Raw genomic sequence first — 20,702 nt, 5'->3', positions numbered from 1 at the left:
TCTGCAAAAGCAGTATTTGCTTTTTTACCGCTGAGGCTCTTACGCTTCTCAGGGTTGTACTCGTTATGTAAGGAGAGAGCATAATGAGACAAGTCAATATTTATGAATCACCTTGTCACCCATTGCGTTGTCATGGTATGAGTGGGAGGTGTCTCTCGTGGCCTCACTTGTGTAACAGTTGAGTCCCAGCTGCTGGTGCTATTGGGGAAGTTACAGAACCTTTGTGAGGTGAAGCCTCCCGGACAGAGTGGTTACTTGGCGGTGGGTCTTCTGGTTTTGTAGCCTGTCCCACTTTTCCTGTCTCTACTTCCGGATCTGCACAGACAGCACAGACATGAGCAAGTAACCTCATGCTCCCTTTCCACCATAATGAATGGTGACCTCCATGTGAGCCAAACTAAGTCTTCTTCCCATGAGTTGCTTGTTGTGAAGGATTCGATCGAAGTTATTGAAAACGGACACAAAGATGATGTCATTTTTGTGGTAGAATGATCGTATATCAGGAACTTCATGAGTAAATGAGGTGTAAAGACACAAGCGAAATAGTTTTTGATAGTTTGAGAAGAGCAGAAAAACATCAAAAGTTTGTGTCCCTGTGAGTCCAGTTAAATCTTTATATCATAATTGGCAACAGGAACTTAGGGACAGGGAAGATTACTGTTTAGAGCAGTGGTTTTTAACCTTCCTAATGCTGTGACCCTTTAACACACTTCCTCAAGTTACGGTAACCTTCAACCATAACGTTCTTTTTCTTGCTACCTTATAACTATAATTTTGCCACTGTTATGAATAATGATGTAAGTATTTGTGTTTCTCAATGGTCTTAGGTGACTCTCGTAAAAAGGTAACTCAACCCCCAAAGGGGTCATGACCCACAGGTTGAAAACCATTAGTAGAGAGGCTTGGCTTGGAATCACATTAATTTTTTTCTGGGAAACATAAGCTTTGGATTGTATCTTAGTTACTTTTTCTATTACTGCGGTAAAATCCATGACCAATACAACTTACAAAGGAAAGCTTTTAATTTGGGAGCTTATGGTTTCAGAGAGTTAGAATTCATGACTACCATGGCAAGGGGCATGACAGCATGCATGCAGGCAGGCAGGCAGGCAGGTGGGCAGCAAACAGGCACTGTATTGGAGAAATAGTCGAGAGCTTACATCTAATCCACAAGTTGGAAGGAGACAGAGAGAGAGAGAGAGAAAGAGACACAGAGAGAGACAGAGAGAGAGACAGAGACAGAGAGACACTAACTGGGAATGGTGTGGGCTTTTGAAATCTGAAAATCTAGTAACACACCTTTTTCAACAAAGTCATATGTCTAATCCTTCCCAAACAGTTCCACTCACCAACTAGATACTAAGTATTCTAACAGTGTGAGCCAATTGGGCCATTCTTACACAAACCACCACACTTTAGAATCTGCCTCTCTGCTTTTTGGGGCTAAAAATTTAAAATGGGTAACTGCTTATAGACTGAATTTTAAAACAGGTTGTCTAAAAATATGTGTAGTTTAGAAATAAAGGTTTTTAAAATTACAAATGTTAACTGTAAATATAAAATGAGCAGTTAGACATCACAGCACTCTAATTTCAGCTAGTAGAGATTAAGAGGGGGTAAAATATGAGCTATTTTGAAAGATAAGGGGTAAAACAAGCTATTTGGAAAGATAAAAATGATTCCCATCTAAAGACATATATTTATGTAATATTCTAGGTAAACATTAGAAAAATGTTCTGGTGGTAACTAAGACTCAGGCAACAGATAAACCAGTTTGACAGGGGTGTCATCAAAAGAGTCAGCTAAATTAGCTCACAACAAGATTAGGGAGTTGGGGAGTTGTTATGGCCAGAGTCGAAAGACTGAATTTTCAGATTAAATTATGAGAACGAAATCTTGAATGGAAGGATCAGGTTTGGAAGAAATGGAAAACATGAAAGAACACCAAAAAGATTAGATCATAAAGATAACAATTTGCCAGCTTCATAACAGATGATGTGAATTAATTCATGAATTAATAGACCTTAATCACAACTAGTGTGCCAGTTATATGCAGAAGAAAACATAATGTATGAATTGGTAATTCATAAAATATGAACTATGCTTATGATTCATGGATATCTGAAATGCCAAAATCAGTTCTTCTCACTTAGAACAGTAATACAAATGCATGCATTAAGGGTGTTCATTTCAGCTATTTCTGCCATTTATACCTTAGTGTGAGGACTTTTCTAAGCCCTGCCCCCCCACACCAAAGCTTACGATTAGATGATATGGAAAAGGCAGAAGTCAGAAAGAAGGCTTATCTATAGTTTATTAGTGCTGGGTCAATCTTCTGATTCAAAGGAGGACAGGGATGAGAAGGAATGTTAATGTTGTGGAATACAGTATGAAAGACAATGTTTCTACCTCTACAGGACCAAGTACATCCCTTTCTGGAGCCAGCCAAGTATTATGCTTTCTTCAAACTTCCTTGGCTGACAGCTTTAGCTTTAGTAAAGCCAGCCCAAAATAAGCAGCTAAATAATTCCAATGCTATACTAATCAGTTCAGGCTCCTCAAAATGGAGATCTTGAAGAACTGCCAGAAAGACAAAGATGTGTTGTCACTGGATTGCCAGATTTTTATTTTTTATTTAAGTTACCTTTATGTGGGGAAGGCTGCAGCATATTCCTCCTAGTCTGAGTTTGAAAGGTGCTTTCCTGGTAAAGTCTCTTGAGGTCTTTGTTATCCATGCTAACTTTAGCCTCAAACCCTGAAATTTTATTTTGATTTTTACTGAAAAAACAAAACAAAACAAAACAAAACAAGAACCTGTGAATTTGTTTCAAATGTGGTTTCCTTGGATGTAAAATGTCCAGTCAGGAAAAGCATGATGCTAATTTCTAAAACTTCCTGATTAAAGGTATTTTGGGAGTTGTAGACATGGCTTAATGGGTAAGAGTGCCTTCTGGGTAAACACGAGGACCTGAGGTTGGATCTCAGAATCCATCTGAAAAGTCACAGCTATGTGCTTGTGACCCTAGCTCTGTGAAGGATGGAGACAGGAGGATTATCTGGGCTTGCTTGCTGCTCCAGCCTAGCTCTCAGGGGAATAAGAGAGTAATGGAGTCAGACCCTCAGCATCCTCCTCTGAACTGTGTGAATACATGCCCTTCTCATATGTATATATATACCCCCCCCACACACACACCCTACACTTGTATACAAGCTTGCATGCATAGGCACAAAGATGTTTGGGATGTCTATTTTTGCAACATCAATGCTATCTGGAAACAAAATGGCCAATAAGATGTTAAAGAATAAGAATTTCAATTATTATAATTAGAAAATACATCTTTTATTCAAGGTCTGTGACGGTTTATGCAACTATTAAAGAATTATTCACAGTCTTATTTTGTTAGTCCCTGGTTGTTGTAAGTTCGATTTTGCCCATGTTTGGTCAAGCTGACAAGTTTCTAAGAATTCTTCGACATTCCAGGCTTATTGCTTGTAGCAGCCTGCCAAGTCACTAAGCATACAAGACTGCTTATGGCAGAGTGTTTGTTTCAATATTTAGCATCATATTCTCAAATGGACCAGAAGGACCAGATGGAGAACACAAGCAACTTGGCAGGTATTTTAAGCAGCATTGTGAGTTATCTATGAAAAACAATGATACAAGCTTGGCAGAGTATAGGGTGATCAACCATGAGGACATAACATTGATACAGGTATGACTTAAGTAATGCCTAAATGAAACTATTAAAATTTTATGATTGTAATAAAATAGCATAAAATAATATTTATTTAGCTTATAAGACTATAGTTCAATGCTTTAGTCTTGGCTCGACTGAGCGGTTCATTTTCTTATTCTTGGCTCGTTTACATCACCAGCTCTCATGTGGAGTGAGAGTCACTAGGCTGCCATACATCTCTTACCCACCAGCATCCTCTTGCAGCAAGGACAGTGGAAGACAAAAGAAACACAAAAGGCCAAACAAGTGAAAAAACAAGTAAAAAATTTCCAAGTAGAGGATCAGTGCCTCACAGAGGAAGCTGTTTGCTAAAGGAGGGGATGACGCCTGTGCTCTCGATGAAGCATGGGTAGGAACTTGGGAAGACAAATGTCCTGGTCAACTTGAGGTGTGCCCACACAGATTTGAAACCAGCCTGATCACTTGCCTTGCCAAAAGAATCTCCTCTTGACTAAAGATAGTTTGGGTTTTACTGCTGTGAACAGACACCATGACCAAGTCAAGTCTTAAAAAGGACAATATTTAATTGGGGCTGACTTACAGGCTCAGAGTTTTGGTTCAGTATCACCAAGGCAGGAGCATGGCAGCTTCCAGACAGACATAGTGCAAGAGAACCTGAGAATTCTACGTCTTCATCTGAAGGCTGCTAGCAGATACTGTCTTCCAGGCAGCTAGGATGGTGGTCTTAAAGCTCACACCCATAGTGATACACCTACTCCAACAAGGCCACACCTTCTAATAGTACTGTTCCCTGGGTTGAGCATATATAAACTATCAGAGGTTGAGTTCTTTTCCTTTACAAACCAAGGATTCCATTAATGGGAACTAGCAGTTGATAAATGTGTGTATACTTAAAAAAAAAAAAAGATTTATTTATTTCACTTATATGAGTACACTGTAGCTGTCTTCAGACACACCAGAAGAGGGCATCAGATCCCATTACAGATGGTTGTGAGCCACCATGTGGTTGCTAGGAATTGAATTGAGGACCCCAGGAAGAACAGTCAGTGCTCTTAACCACTGAGCCATCTCTCCAGCCCAAATGTGTGTATACTTGATATTGCCATACAATTACCAAAAGGTTTCCATGCCCTAACAAGGTATTCCCTAACAGAGTGCCTGACATATGGTCATTATCATAGTGACAAGAAGATGAAGAAGGTAAAGGAGATGGAAGAACATAGGAGAAAAATAGCTAACAATTGAGTTGACATTTACTGTTTTTTAAATTCCTATCAAATATTCCTCTCCTTCAATGTGTTATTCATATTGATGCCTGAATCCTTTTAACACTTTTCCCTTTGAGATGTGTCTTATTTAAATGCCACATTTATAAGTGATGAAATTGACAGTGCCTGTAAATAGCATGCTCAAGGCTATGTGACAGGTAAGTGACAAAAGTAGAACTATATTAGCTTGTGAGAAGATCTAAAGACACAGCTGTTGATAGAAACAAGAGACCCACACAAACAGTCATACTGTCACAGGAAAAAAAAATATGACATTTAATCCTTGAATCACTACAAGATTGTGTTATCCCCATTTCCTAATGTGGGAATTGAAGCTTAGAGCATCCAATGGGTATCTTTAAGCTATCATAAAGCTCAAAGATTGTCCAGCTGAGTTTCATATTCAACTTTCACCTAAAGTGTCCTTGCGGTAGTTTGAATATGCCTGGCCCAGGGAGTACTACTTTTAGGAGGAACAGCCTTGTTGGAGTAGGTGTGGCCTCGTTGGAGAAAGTTTGCCATTGTGGGAGTGGGCTTTGAGACTGTCTTCCTAGCTTCCTAGAAGACGGTCTTCTGTTTGTCTTCTGAACAAGATGTAGAACTCTCAGTTCTCCATGCACCATGCCTGCCTAGGTACTGTCATCTTCCCACCTTGATGACAATGGACTGAACCTCTGAACCTGGAAGCCAGCCCCAATTAAATGTTTTTCCTTACCAGAGTTGCCTTTGTCATGGTATCTATTCACAGCAGTAAAACCCTAACTAAGACAGTCCTTGAGGAATTTTGTTAATGGTCAACATAGCATTGTATGCATTCTTTGAGACAGTAAAAACTTGAGGTAATTCATCTGCTTTTGGACCACTCGTTCTTTCTTCTAAGTTTTCCATATGGCTTCTCCTGATTTTTGTGTCACTAACATACGGGGATATTAGAACATTTAAAATGAATCATTGCTACGTTTTTTTTTTTCCTTCGCCATTTGCAGTATCTTTATCAAAATTACAGCTCTCAAGTGTGATACTACTTCCCATTTTGTAATATGACCATCAAACTCTCACTAGAGTATTTTGCAATTATTATTCTTTCCCCCAATACTGTGGAAGCCTTAAATAATTTCTGACTAATGTAAAGATTACAGTGCTGCTAGAAACTACCATATATCCCAAAAGAATCTCTTACTTCCAAGTCCCTATCATGTCTTTTGATTTTGAGGACATAAATCTACACAACAAAGAGAGCCACCTGGAAAAGGACTCAGTGGAGCAGCTGTTTATTCCACTGTCTTGCAAACTGCTCTTCCTCTCCCTGACTCGGTTTTCTTGAGAGATTTATGTGGTCAAAGGATCAAGAATGTATCTGCACTGCTGGCTTATTTTAGCCACCCTATGATTCAGTTTTCCCTGAGTTTTGGGTGTTGTTTTGTGCTAACTTCAGATGAGTTCATTAGGTTATTTAGTGGCTTCTAACACTGCAGTATTTTTTGAACACAAAAAGCTGTTGTCTGCAGCAGATGCTTTATTCCCAATATAATATGTAAACAGTATTTATTTTTGGCTTCCATTAAGAATGGTATTATAAATTACAGCTTGCATTTCTGATTCTTTTCCCCAAATAAATCAGTGTACTGTTTCCAAAGCTTACATCATATGACCCTGACATTTGAAGCACTGCAAAAATGTGTCTTGGAAATCTTTCCATGTGTATTTGGTCAAAATTTCATAACTCCTATATGAGCAATCACTCACTTTTTTATATCTCTTCCTGTTTGTAACTCTACATTTTTTAAGGCTTTTGTGTTCCATTTCATCATATCAAATGTGGGAAATGAGTGAATCTCCATCAACATGCTCAAGTATAGAGTACTGTCATTTTTGACTCTGTGAGGATACTTTTCTTTCTATTTAGGGTCTCTTGGAAAGTTAATAGGTACCAGTTAGCGGTTGAAGGAAGCTTCCACTCTTCATCTGTTTTATTATTATACTTTCCTCCTCTCTAAGCATTGATTTTTTTGGTTCCAGATTTTCTACTAGTTTCAGATCCATACATCCTGATTTTGCATATTTTATTCCTGTTTTCTTTTTGCTCTATTTTTCTTCTTAAAATATTTTTATTGATTCTTTGAGACTATCATCCAACATATTTTGATCATGTTCAACACAAATTCTTTTTTTTTTATTTCTCTCATTTTACACTCAATGCCCCTTCTTCACTCAAACTCAAGCACCTTGCTTTCTTTTCTTTTTCTTTTTTTCTAATTTAATCCAACACCAGTTTGTGGTGTTCATGAACTTATGGGTATGGGGCCATCCACTGGAGAATGGTCAACTCATCAGGAGCCAGATTCTTCAAGAAGGTTGACTTCTCCTCCTCCAAAAGCCATCAACCATAATTTAATTAGGAGTGATTCAGAAACCCTTTCCAAATCCATACTAGAGTGCTGATTGGCTTGACCCTTAGTGAATCTCTTACAGGCATCCATAGCTGCTGTGAGTCCATGAGAACAAGTTTGGTTATATGCAGAAGACACTGTTTTACCTCAGTCCTTCCAGAGCTCTGTCTCTTAAAATCTATATGTGCCCCCTCTGTCGCTGTTTCTGAGCCTTGGGAAGGGGATCTGATATATATGTTCCATTTGTTGTTGAACACTCTACAGTTGCATATTCTCTACACTTTGACCAATTGTGAATTTGTGCATTAGTCAACATTTACTTCAGTAAGAAACTTCTCTGGTGAGGGTTAATAGTGACACCAATTTATAGGTACAGAAATATGAAGTTAAAAGGGAGTGTGGCCGGGCGGCGGCGGTGGTGGCGCACTCCTTTAATCCCAGCACTTGGGAGGCAGAGGCAGGCAGATTTCTGAGTTCAAGGCCAGCCTGGTCTACAGAGTGAGTTCCAGGACAGCCAGGGCTATACAGAGAAACCCTGTCTCAAAAAACCAAAAAAAAAAAAAAAAAAAAAAAAAAAAAAAGGAGTGTGATACTATGTCCGTTTGGCAAAATAATAGCAGCAGTTCCCTTCTGGGCCTATGAGCTACCCACCCAAAGCCCAAGGGTTCTTGGACAGTACAGTACTGTCTATGCATTTTTTTTTCCTGTGAAGTAAATAGGCCTTAGATCCAAGCAGAAAGTCATTGGTTACTACCATAATATTTGTACAACTATTGTGCCATTGAATATGACTTTCTATGCTGGTCGTTATTGTAGTTCATAAGGTTCATACCTAGGTAGCACTGATGATGACTGTTTTCCCTCCCAGCCGCCTGCACAGCACCTTCTGATACCATGAAAATTCGTCATCAAGGAGGAAGCTTCCTGGTCAGTATAAAATTTCTTCTTGACCCGTGAGCAATGTGTATGCTGTCTTCAGTAATAAGATCTGACAATCAAGTTCTATTGGGAAACCAAGAGCAATGGTCCTAGCATGTGCTGTCTTGGTGTCTAGGGGCACTTCTGACCAACAGCTAGAGGGGAGGTAATCCACACTTGCCACTGCACTTTTTACTGGCAACATGTGGTAAAGGATGAACACAATCCTCCATGTAGGATAACTTTGGTTAAAAATAATAAAAGTAATATATACGTATATAAAGCACACAATGCACATACACACATATATAAACACACATATATAATATATATAAAACACACATACAAAGCTTGTTTAAAAAGTGGGTTTCCATGCGGCTTTAAAAAACATCCCAAGTGTTACTTATTTTTCTCCCAACATTCTTCTCTGTTACCTTACTTGTCCCCTCTCTTAAGGTCTTTCTTCCCCTTCCCTTGCAATGGTTCCTTTCTAGTTTCCTGGGTCTGTTTCCTCTTTATGCCTATTGCACAGTGCCTTCATTTTTTTTTTTCTGATTCACCTGCCAATACTTAGTATTTTGCTAGTATTATCATTTTTTTTTACTTCAGTTCTTTCTATAATTTTTATACAACCATCATGGCATGCAGCTTAAGTATAAATTAATGCTTATTTTTAAGTTTTATATATATAAATAAACCCAAGGATCCTATCACAAACGACAGAGTCAGGTCCAGAGGTGGGTATTCAGGTCCAATTCTCCGGTTCAAATTTGGTTCATTTGTATTGAAGATTTTTTTCATGAAAGGATGGTGTACAATGTTTTAAGCCTTAATTTACCATTATATAAATTTATAGCTGTAACTGCCAACCTCATATTTAGTGAGGTATTAACATTTTTATTTATGGCCTTTCCATTTTAAATATAATTTTCCATATGATATTTACCTGAGTTTAGCGATCATGGCTACATACACTCAGCCAGGCCTGTTTGACTTGGAAGTTTCCCCAAAGCAGACAAGGAATGTGCATGACCTACAAGCATCTTTTAAGTCGATTGATGACCACAGCTTGATGTTAGCAGCATGTAGACACTTCAGCAACTTGAAATCATCCTTCCTGCTTGATGGAAACTTACTCTTTCCCAAAGTGTTTGTTCACCCTTATAATCATCTGAGCCGAAGAAAATCTGAAAGCTTCCCTCTACTCGCAGAGCAGTCTTTTCTTCTTTCCATTTCATTTCATTTCATTTCATTTCATTTCATTTCTTTTCTCCTTCCTTCCTTCCTTCCTTCCTTCCTTCCTTCCTTCCTTCTTTCTTTTTCTTTCTTTCTTTCTTTCTTTCTTTCTTTCTTTCTTTCTTTCTTTTTTCTTTCTCATTCCATCTTCCTCCCCCTCCCTCCCTCCCTTCCCCCTCCCTCCCTCCCTCCCTTCTTTCTTTCTTTCTTTCTTTCTTTCTTTCTTTCTTTCTTGTATTTGAACTCCAGCAGACCCAATTTAGTTCCATACAGTAGTCACATATTCTTTGGCTCTTAAGTGTTATGATGTATTTCATCCATCATCAAACTAAGAAACTTCCCGAGTTGCATTTTACAGAATGAAAGTAAAGATTTAGAGGAAGGCCATAGCAAAATAGAGAATTACAAATGCTGCAGAAAACTATGGTGTAGGTAGTTTCACAATGTCATCTTCTAATGTCATAGAAATATTGTTAAGAGACTCTCAGGAATAAGATTTCAAAGCCATTTGTGTCCTGGAAGAAGGTGACAGGATGGCATGGGCTTGTTAGCAGTAAGACACATTCCTCCATTTTCTGGAGTACCTTCGCCCATGTCGTCAGGCTGGTTTGGGCAGGCAGTAATTGACTTGCTTGGGCTAGAATTCCTTGAATAGATTGGTTTACACAAGTGTTTCTGTAAAGCTATAAAGACAAGTGGGTAAGCTTGAAGAGAAAAACAGTTTCTCTGTAACGTAGAATTCTTTGAGATTGCTTGAAAGAAAAATGGAGCTCAAGGCTCTAACCTTAAAGCAGACCTTAATTTTATTCCTCCACCTGTTCCTTCCCAATATTTGATAGGGCTTCCCTGTATGCAATTCACTCCTCTCTCAGCTTCTCCAAGTCCCCCTCCCCCTCTCTCCTTCTTTCTCTCTCTCTGCTCATTGCCCACCCCACAAATGCCAGAGTAGAATATTGTAGAATGCCTTGTTCTACCATTTTTGGCCCACCCTCATTCCCTTGAGATGAGGTCTCTCACTGGACCTGGTGCTAAGGTGGTGGCCAGCAAGTCCCAGTGTCCTACCTGACATGGCATAGAGTTACAGGTATATATAGCCACTCCCAGACTTCTGTGTAAGTGTTGGAATTAGAACTTGGGTCTTCACATTTGCACAGCAAGAGCCTTTACCCACTGAGCCATCTCTCCAGCTTCTTAACAGTTTTATTATTATTTTTTAGATTCTTTTTTCAGAGTACTGTTTACATTAATATAGAAGGTCTTTAAAATTTTCTTCCCTAAAATATATGTTGTTCTGTAACTCTTTGAGTAAAGCAGCTAACACCTGTCACCAGGTGTTGATACTATCCTCTGTCTTCCCAAGACTCTGACATCTTTGTTCTCTGTCATGGAGGACTGAGAGTCCTGGCCTCCCCTTGATGCAACATATAGTTCTGATTGTTTGGACAAAGGAAAGGCTGCTGTGAGAACCTAGTAGGCCTTTCAAACTTGAGGTCATAGTCTCAAGATATGGTGGGAAGTTATGGCTGGGAGGGTGGAGTCTCTCTCATGTCATGAAAGGTCATATCGTATGCCCACTGTACGGTGACTGGTCTCTAAAGCTCTCTGAATCTTGCTCCCCAGTTTGTTATCTGTCTTCCCTGTTTAACCCTCTCCCAAAGATTCAAGCACACATACATTTTTGTTTTCCTGTCTTTTCTTCTGACTTTGTCTTGTTATACATGAGCACACAACAATATTGTGCTTAGGAGTGTTGATGTGCCAAGAACTTGACTTTTCTGCTGACACATCCTGAGCTTTAAAGTGCTTCAGCGGCAGCTCCTCCTGGAATTATGTAAAAAACAAACCAGCACTGTAGACTACATGCCTTGTATCCCTCCTGGTATACACTATGTATACCATAAGAGGTGAGTAAGTGTTGTATGTATGGAGCTCAGAAGGAGTAGGTGATTTGTTCTAAGGTGAAGGAGCAGAACACAAAAGCAGTTCAGGAAAAGGTAGAACAATACAGTCTCATCAAATTAGTGTAGACAAAGCACTGCTGTGGATATACAGGGTGTTTTTATAACAAAAGTATGTCTATAGCTATGTACTGGTTCATCTGCATCCATAGGTGTCTTTGTCATAGGGTTCTTATTGGGGTTAAAGTGTACAGATTCAGTATTAAAAACAAATAGGTATTATGAGCATATTACCTATAGATAGCCTCTTACGTACTTTAGACCATTTTAAAATATATATCATACATATTTTAAAATGTCATACATTTTAAAATATGTATCATACATAAGAAGCTATAGATTATAGTTAGCAATTACACTATATTACTTATGAACTGTCAAGAAAGAAATTGTGTTCATTTTTAATGCAGACTCATTTCATCTGCAAATAGTGCCAGCCAGTACCACCAGCCCAGGGCTGGCACCATTCACAATGGGCTGGGCTTTCCCACATTAACCACTAATTAAGAGGAGGTGCCACAGAGTTTCCACTAACTTGTGTCAAGTTGACATAAAAGTCGCTGTCAGTTAGTGGGCTTGTAGAGTCTCATGACCTAAGTATTAGGAGTCTCATGTGCATAGATCAGGGCTTCTGCTTCTTTGCCTTGGGATCAGTTTAGGAACAACAGGTATGGTGGACTGTAAATGCATAGGGATCAACCACCCTTTGCTGGAACAAACAATTAGCAAAAGAACTGAAAATAGTTTCCAGAGCTTACAAATACCAGCTGCTTTCCAGAACAAGCATTTTAACACATCCCAGATTCCTTTAGTTCATGCCTTATGAGAAACCTCCAGAGGAAACTAAAAATGAGAATACTGAGACATTGGAAGAGCATGCATCTCAGTGTAGGCACAAAATATCGTAAGAAAAAGCGAGCTTTGACAGCAGTGAAATTTGAAGTTCCTTTGCTAAAAAAAAGAGTCACGGAATTATTGAGGAGGTAATGAAGACTTTTAAGTAATACTGGCATGATTAGATTTGTGTTTGAACGTGTGGCAAATGAATTGGAAATAAACTCGAGGCTACTAGCAAGCTAGGAAATCTTTTAATAAATGATCACACTGTTAAGTTCAATTAAGGATGTGATCCTGACATAGGAGATGATATATATTCTGAATGCTCAGGGAAGGAGAAATAAGAGATGGCAAGCATTAAATGAGCTGATAAACACAGAAGGTGGAGTTTCCTCATTAAGAGATTCTCTAGGTGGGGCCTGGGGAGATGGCCCAGTCACTAGCGTCACTGCTGGGTAAATGCAAGGCCTTGTAAACAGCTGAGTGCAATACCCTAGCAAAGTGACCCTATCCCTGGTGGTGGGAGGGGGTCAAGGGCAGAGACATGCACATACAGAAAGCTCACTGGCCAGCCAGTCTAGCAGAATTGGCGCGTTATAGATATAGGGGAAACCCTGTCTCAAAATGTCGGGTGGGGAGAAATAAAGGAAAATACCTGAGGTAAAATTTGATGTTCATTTGCCCACACACTCACGCACATGTGCACACACATATTAACATGCATACACATGTATCAAAGAAAGTCTCTAATTGTCATGTGTAGTCTAGCGAGATTAGGACAGTCTTGAAAGATAATGTGGACCTTGGAAAGTCCTAAACTAGTATACAGAGTTCTAGAAATTTCTAGGTGTTAGTTATCTTCAGTGCTTATTAAATAATGATGTATTTCCCTCTGTAATCTTTCATCTGGATTACAGTCTTTGTGACATTGCTAATCTTTCTAGACATGAAGGAAAGCATCTCACTAGCAAAGATACTCTCTGCTTGAGAGTACAAATGACATCATTCAACCTACCAAGCAAGTAGACACCCCAAATAAGCGGGCATAGGCATTTTCATAGCTGATAAAATAGACGTTATCAAAACTTAAACCAAAACCAGTCAGGAAAGATGCAATAGTTAATCTTCCTTGTCAGTTTGGTTGGGTGTACAGTTGCTACTGAAGGTGTTTTCAGAAAGATGTAGCAGAGCAGGAAAGGCCTCTCTGAATGTTGGGAGCATCATCCCATGGGCTGAGATCCTGTCATGTGCAAAAGTGAGGCAGAAAGAAAGCTGAGTACAAGCATGAATTCCACCTCTCTGCTTCCTCACGGCAGATGCAATATGACCAGCTGCCTCATACTCCTGCTGCCGTTTGTCTTTCAGAACTGTGAGCCTGAATAAACCGTTCTTCCCTGACCATGCTTTTGTCAAGAGATAAAGAAGGTCATAACACCCAGATACTATGATGCATGCCTTCAGGCCATTCTTTGGAGTTGTGAGGCCAGCTGATCTTTGTGAGCTTGAGGCTAGTCTGCCTGGTTTATATAGCAAATCTGGGCCTGTCAGGGCTAAGTAGTGAGACCCTGTTTCAAAAGATGATAACCAAAAACAACAGAAAAGAAGAGTTTGTTGCTGTTGTCGTTGATGTGTATGTGTGTATATGTGCATGTGTGCATGCACGTGTGTATGTGTGTTTCTTTGCTTTTTATTTACTGGTCTGAGATTATTTACTCCTTGTGTGTATATATATTTTTTTAATTTTTAAATTGTTTCTTTAGATTGGAGTTTTCAAAATAGCTCATTCTGTATGCCTGGATTTGCAGATAGATGTTGCTTAAATTTAATTTTATCACGAAATGTCTTAAATGTCTTATTTCTCTCCATTTATTGTCACTGGAAGTTTTACTGGGTGTCTTAAGTTAGTGTTACCATTGTTGTGATGACTCACCATGGCCAAAGCATCTTGGGAAGGAAAGGGTTTATTTGGCATGCATTTCCACATCTTAGCCTGCTATTGAAGAAATTCAGAACAGAAACTTAAACAGGGCCAGCACCTGGAGGTAGGAAGTGATGCAGAGGCCATCAAGGGCTGCTGCTTACTGGACTGATCCTTGTGGCTTGCTCAGTCTGCTTTCTTATAGAAGCCACACTGGCCTGGGCTCTGGTCCATCAGTCACTAATTAAGAAAATGCCCTATAGGGTTACCTACAGGTTGGTGTTATGGAAGATTTTTCTTAACTGAGGTACCGTTCTCTCAGATCACTTTAACTTGTGTCAAGTTGACATAAAACTATTCCGCACACTGGATATAGTAATTTTGTGTGGTATCTGGAGTCTCTTAAGGACTCAGTAGAATATCTGTTGCTCCCTTTGTGCTTTTAGAGTACCCATCAAGATGCAGGTCCTATCATAAAAGATCTGTCTTTGCATGTTGCTTTATCTTTTTCCCTTGCAGGTTCTAATAGTATTCCTTCGTTCTATACATTTAGTGTTTTGATTATATTATATGTAGAGGGTCACTTCTTTTTTGGTCCAGTCTTTCTGTGCTGTATGCTTCCTGTTCTTGTATGTTCATCCTTTGATAGGCCATGCTAAAACTCAGCAAAATATTCAGAGTTCAACTATAGCATTTTCTTCTTTAGTTTTATTTCCTATGATTTTTTGAAAATATTTTATGTACTTTTGACTTCTCATTTCTATATTTCTATTATTCTTAGAATTGATCTTTTCATAGTATCCCAGGTTTCCTGTTTTCAGGATTTTTTTTTTAAAAGGATTTACCATTTTCTTAAGTGTCCATCTTGACAGGTGTGGCCCCTGAGGGTTCTGGGTGCACAGGTTCCTAGGTGTTAGGAGCTGATGTGTAGGAATGAGATGAGCTTGGAAAGGAAGGCTTAGGTCCACAGAAAAGAAGAAAGCAGGGTGTCCTATGGGATCTGTGTAGTCCCCTTAATATGGTGACAGAGAGTGAGGAAAGGCTAGTCTGGTAGTCTGGTACCGAGCTGGGGATGAAACTGTGGGCCTGGGTTTGGAGGAGAGGAAGGAGAAGAGAAGATCTGCAGTTAGCTTGCCTGCTTTCCCGGCTACAGCAAGGTTGCAGCATTTTAATAAGGGAACAATTCACCAACAAGACATAATTGCAAATATTCTGCACTAAGTTATGTCCCTAATTCATTTCATAACATAAACACCAAAAGTGATAAAAGGTGAGCTACAATAGTAGTGGAAAATGTTAATATCCCACTTTTATCCTTTGATAGGCCTTCCAAGCTAAAGCTCAGCAAAAATATTCTCAGTTCAATTACAGCATAGATCAATAGGCTTTAACATGTAGTCATATATATATATATATATATATATATATATGTATAATGAATTCTTTTCAGTGTTCTACTTCTTTAAAATAGATATATAGTACTTATATAGTACTGATGTACTCCAAAGCCCACTGGAATAAAAATCATAATCATCAGATAATTTTTTTCTTTATGGGACATGAGGACTTCATTTAAAACCATTATTTTAAGCAAGCAGATGATTTTTACCGTATATTCTAAAAAATATCTAAAAAAATATCTAAAAAGTGCCTGTCCAGGTTGCATATACTATAAGTATCCTTTAAAATGAAAACAAAACAGAACAGAAATATCTGCCAAGATATACCTAGGAAAATTAATTATTTTCGTAGGTGTTAACATGGATATAGACTCAGCTTTATATTTGTGAATGTTAACAATGAAATGTTATTGAGCATTAAGAAATAAAACCCTTTATGACTTTCCTCCCAAAACTATAATACAGCACGATATTGAACTTAATACTCTAATTGTAAACTAACAAGAAATGCTTTTTATGATTACTTCAATGTTTGTAAGGTTATGACTCATGAACAAGTTATAGTCACGGTTGGGTTGCGTTTATACAAGACAGGGTGTGAATTTTAAAAATGGATCAACAAGATGGGGCAGATTTAGGTGTGGACATATTTACATAGTATGTTTAAATATGGGCACAGAGAAGCTCAAAAACAAATATCTCCTGTGGCATATTCAATCCATACAGGAGTTTTGTGCACCATTGTATTAATAAACATTCATGGAGAGTGAACAAAAGTTGGCATCGGGTAGGATCGTGGCAAATAACCCTTGACTAGAGTAAGTTAAAAACTACTGACACACTAAGTTTCTAAGAGAATGTAGAAGAATGGCACTGGGAATTCTGCATCTGTGGCAGAAAGAGGGAAGACCATTCCAAAGGGCAGGGCCCTCAGCAGTTACAAATGAAATTGTTCCAGTAATATTAATGTAATAGCCATACAGCCCCAAAGGTACAATGAAATATCATAATTATGTGTACACTCCTACGACACATCTCACTCATATGTGACTAATTATTATCAAACTGTCTTTTTCCATGTTGACTTGCTTGTTTGAAAATGCAGCCCCGTTCCTGCTTTGTGTTTTACACATACTTAAGTCCTGTGACACTGAGATTTTAGGAGTAGACTCTGTCTAGTGCAGCTCTTATATGTATATTAGACACTTTAAGGACATATAAAGTCTTAGAATACCTTTCCCCAGAATATTTAGCAGGGTGAAACATTAGAGACTTCCTTGTGGTTCCAAAAGCCAACCACGTATCTTTTAACTGACTTTGCCCATGGGTAAGGCCAGGCTGTTCGGAGGCAATCTCTGAGCAAGTTGAGAACTGTGTAATAAATAAATAGAACACTATGAATTACCATTTATATTACAGCTAAATTGGTCTTATTAAGAGATTAACTGCAGGACAAAGGATAACTCCTAGAGGCATAAGAACTCTCTTTTAAAATGTATCCCTAAGGAGTGTTGGGGGGGGAGGCAGTATCATCCAACTAACAAGATATTTGGGCTGTCTGGGGGGTGGGGCGTAGCACAGAGAAAGGATATAAGGTGGTAAAGGAGCCCAATGTGCTATACAGATGTACACAAAAGTAAACATTTCTTTCTCTGTATCTCTGTTTCTGTTTCTCTGTTTCAGTGACACATACATTTTTTTCTCATATTACACACACACACACACACACACACACACACACACACACACATTCACACGTTCATTTGACATTTGCAATTTAATATGTTTTTTGTAGGGCTGAGGCTGTTGTTTGTGAGGGAGCCCATGGCTTCACCTGTGCTAGGCAGGCACTCTTACTACTGAGCTACATCCCTGAGTTAGTGGTAACAATTAGTGATAGTGTTTCCACACTGACCAAATCAGGTAGATTCATGTGCCATATTCCACTTTTACTTTTTATGTAGGGTGTTTCTGTCACTAACAGTTAGGAAGCTCAGTTAAATTGTGACTGCTCCAAACTTTGTATTCATATTCAGATTTCTAGAATTTTAAATCTATAGGTAGGTATTTGACTGTCCCCTTTTGGATCTTTTATAGAAAATGTATTCCCTATAAATAATTAGAAAAGTGTAGCTGTTCTCCGCCTGAGTTTCTAGTCATATCTGTGGTCTTCCCTATAAATAATTAGAAAAGTGTTGTGAAGCCAATGTTCTCTGCCTGAGTTTCTAGTCATATCTGTGGTCTTCTCAGACAGTGATTTCCCATCTACCTTTGGCTTATGGCTGCTTCTTTGTTGGTGGGTTTTGACATACTTACTGCCCTGGCAGGGGTCCCTAGTTGTCTGTCATCTAATTCTGGATTCCCTACCCTCAGTGTACTAAGAGCTGAGATTGCAGGTAAGCACCTGTACTCTCAGGTTTGATGATGTGTTTTGGCATTCTCGCAGGGAGCTAATGTTCATGTCCACGGCTTTGAGGAAAGATCACAAGATCCCTTCAAGGATGAATTCTGTTGTAAAGTTTCTCATAATTCTTAGAGACTACCTACAGGATACATTTCTCTGGCAACTATAGAGTAATCCAAACAATCCTTTAGGGTATGTTTTAGAAATAATCATTATATTAATGAAGTACACTTCTATTAAATTCTTATATCTCCTCTGATGTCTTTATAGCCATCAAAACTGGAAGTATTCAGACCTAGGTGTGTTTGAAACTTGGGAAGAATTCTTAGAGACGTCTGTTCCTGCCCCATATCTGTGAGACATTCTGGAATATATATCTATATCTATATCTATATTCTAATATTAGAATATTAGAATCAAACAGGCTTTTAGTAAACAGGGTGGAACTGTATGGGAAGACTCTGGGTTGGTTCATTACTACTATTTACATGGGGCCGTGCACTTGTCCGAGGCACCTTTGCAGCTGCAGTCCTGGGCACTCTTGGAGCAGCAGACCGCGGAGCAGCAGGAGCAGTAGCTCTTCATGTAGGAGGTGCACTTGCAGTTCTTGCAGCCGCAGGAGCTGGAGCAGGTGCAGGAGCCACCGGTGGAGCAGGAGCAGGAGCAGTTGGGGGCCATTCTGCGGTCTGGTGAAGCTGGAGCTGCAGAGTAAGGGCCGAGAAGAGAAGGCGCTCAGGCTGCTGGAAGTCATGGAGATGCATAGCGGACAGGCGCTCTCTTCCTAGTCTCTGGACAAGATATTTGCTCCCCCGTATGTCCACATACAAAATTTTTTGCTATACTTTCTTGATAAGCACGTGAATTTTTCCATCATTCTGAGCACTACTGGCCTAGCTTCTCTAATGTGGGTGTTGGGGAAAACCATTTGTCTGCTTTCTTCCTACCCACTACTAATGGGGCACCTCTCTTCACGTAAGAGCACTGGTGCATTATAAACCTGTTCAGTGATTCCTGATTGATTTTTGCAAGTACAGAATCTTGAGCCTGTGAGATGTCTCAGTGGATAAAGACTCCTGTTGCCAAGCCTGATGACCTGAGTTTCATCCCCAGTGCCTGATGGAAGGAGTCAACTGTTAATTATTCTCAACACCCACATTATGCATGCACTGTGGCATAATCCCACCCCTGACAAATAAAAAGTATAAATTAAAACAAATAATCGATGTGGCTTATAAGGTGCTATATAGGCCTGGACCTGTCTACCTCGATAATCTCATATTGTATAGCACCTTTAAGCTATATCATAAGTTCATCTTCAAATATTTGGTCCCATCTATCTTAGGACCTCCACAAATGTTTTTCCTCCTTTAAGGAGTATTCCCTGCGGTATATGAATGATCACGATGGAGTTTTATTCAGCTGTAAAGATGAATGAATTGATGGCATTTGCAGAAAGCTTGGTGCAAATGGAGAGAATCATAGCAAAATAAGCCAGACTGAATGCCAACCTATTAAAAGCCTGTGTTTATGGAGGACCTGAGTCTAAGAGGAGGCACACTACTTTTGTTTTCCTAAATGAATGTGCTGTCCACCTGCCTTCTACAGATTTCTGCTGATACTATAGACTAACACCGCGCTCTCACCCAGGGTGGAGAAGCTTCTTTTTGGCCCTGGTTATGGTTAACGCAGAGACTCGTGTCTCGTCAAAGTGCCGATGACAAATTACTGACAAGTGCTCAGTTTGTAGGACAACAATTTCACCTCCTTGCCCCATATGGCCCAGGAAACATGGCATAAGAAAGGAGAGGGAGGATAAAAGTGCTGGAAGATGAAGGAGAGTGTCACGAAACACTGCCATCTGGATATATTACTGTGGTGACTGTAACTACACAGTACCTTTAGGACCACACAAGATTGTGTCTTCTAACTTTCCAGCAAGATGAGAGGAGGTGCCAATGAAACATCATCCCTACCTGAGGAGCAAATGGTGACAATGGTTGCTGGGGGAGGGGAAGTCACCTCTCTAATGGTATGTGTAGCCACTGGGAGACTAGATAAGAAGAACATTTTTAGACTGAAAGGCAGGGAGATTGCAGAGGACGGTAGGGATCTAATGTAATCACAATACATGTGTATATGTGTGGAGTGCTCAAAACACAGAGGAAAAAAAGAATTTTGCTGGGAAACATCACTTTAACTGAGGCAGCTTAGGTCCACAAATACAAATGCTCAGAATTGCTTTCATATGTAGATGCTAGCCTTCAATTGCCAAATATTTGTGTCCAGGTGGGAGTAAACATGACTAAAAGCCAGGAGACAAGAAGGAAAAAAGAATTTTAACCAATAAGTGGGAACACAATAGAGAAAATAGAAAGGATGGGGGGCGGGGTGGCGGTAAAAGGGAAGTTTCCTACAGGCAGAGGGGGGAGCAAGACAAGGGAGACCAGCAGGCAGGAATCAACCAAAATGAAATATGCAGAAAAATTCTATATGAGAACCGACAACTTAATAAGCAGATTTAATAATTCCTTCAAAACAAATGTCACGATTTCACTTGTGAATTTTACATTTTTATATAGATAAAAATTGTGTGTGTGTGTGTGTGTGTGTGTGTGTGTGTGTGTGTGTGTGTGAAAGTGTGTGCCATAAAGGTACAAGTGAGAATTTCTGGGGAA

At 39.3% G+C, this 20,702-nt stretch overlaps 1 pseudogene; it reads right to left on the bottom strand.

Annotated features, from left to right (window-relative positions):
• Nucleotides 1-348: 348 nt before the first annotated feature.
• LOC117705158 (metallothionein-1G pseudogene) lies at nucleotides 349-18,705 on the bottom strand (annotated as a pseudogene).
• Between the last annotated feature and the right edge of the window lie 1,997 nt (nucleotides 18,706-20,702).

This window comes from Arvicanthis niloticus, chromosome 3 (assembly GCF_011762505.2).
Source record: "Arvicanthis niloticus isolate mArvNil1 chromosome 3, mArvNil1.pat.X, whole genome shotgun sequence".
NCBI classification, from domain to species: domain Eukaryota; kingdom Metazoa; phylum Chordata; class Mammalia; order Rodentia; family Muridae; genus Arvicanthis; species Arvicanthis niloticus.
This window is presented reverse-complemented; position numbering and strand designations above follow the sequence as displayed.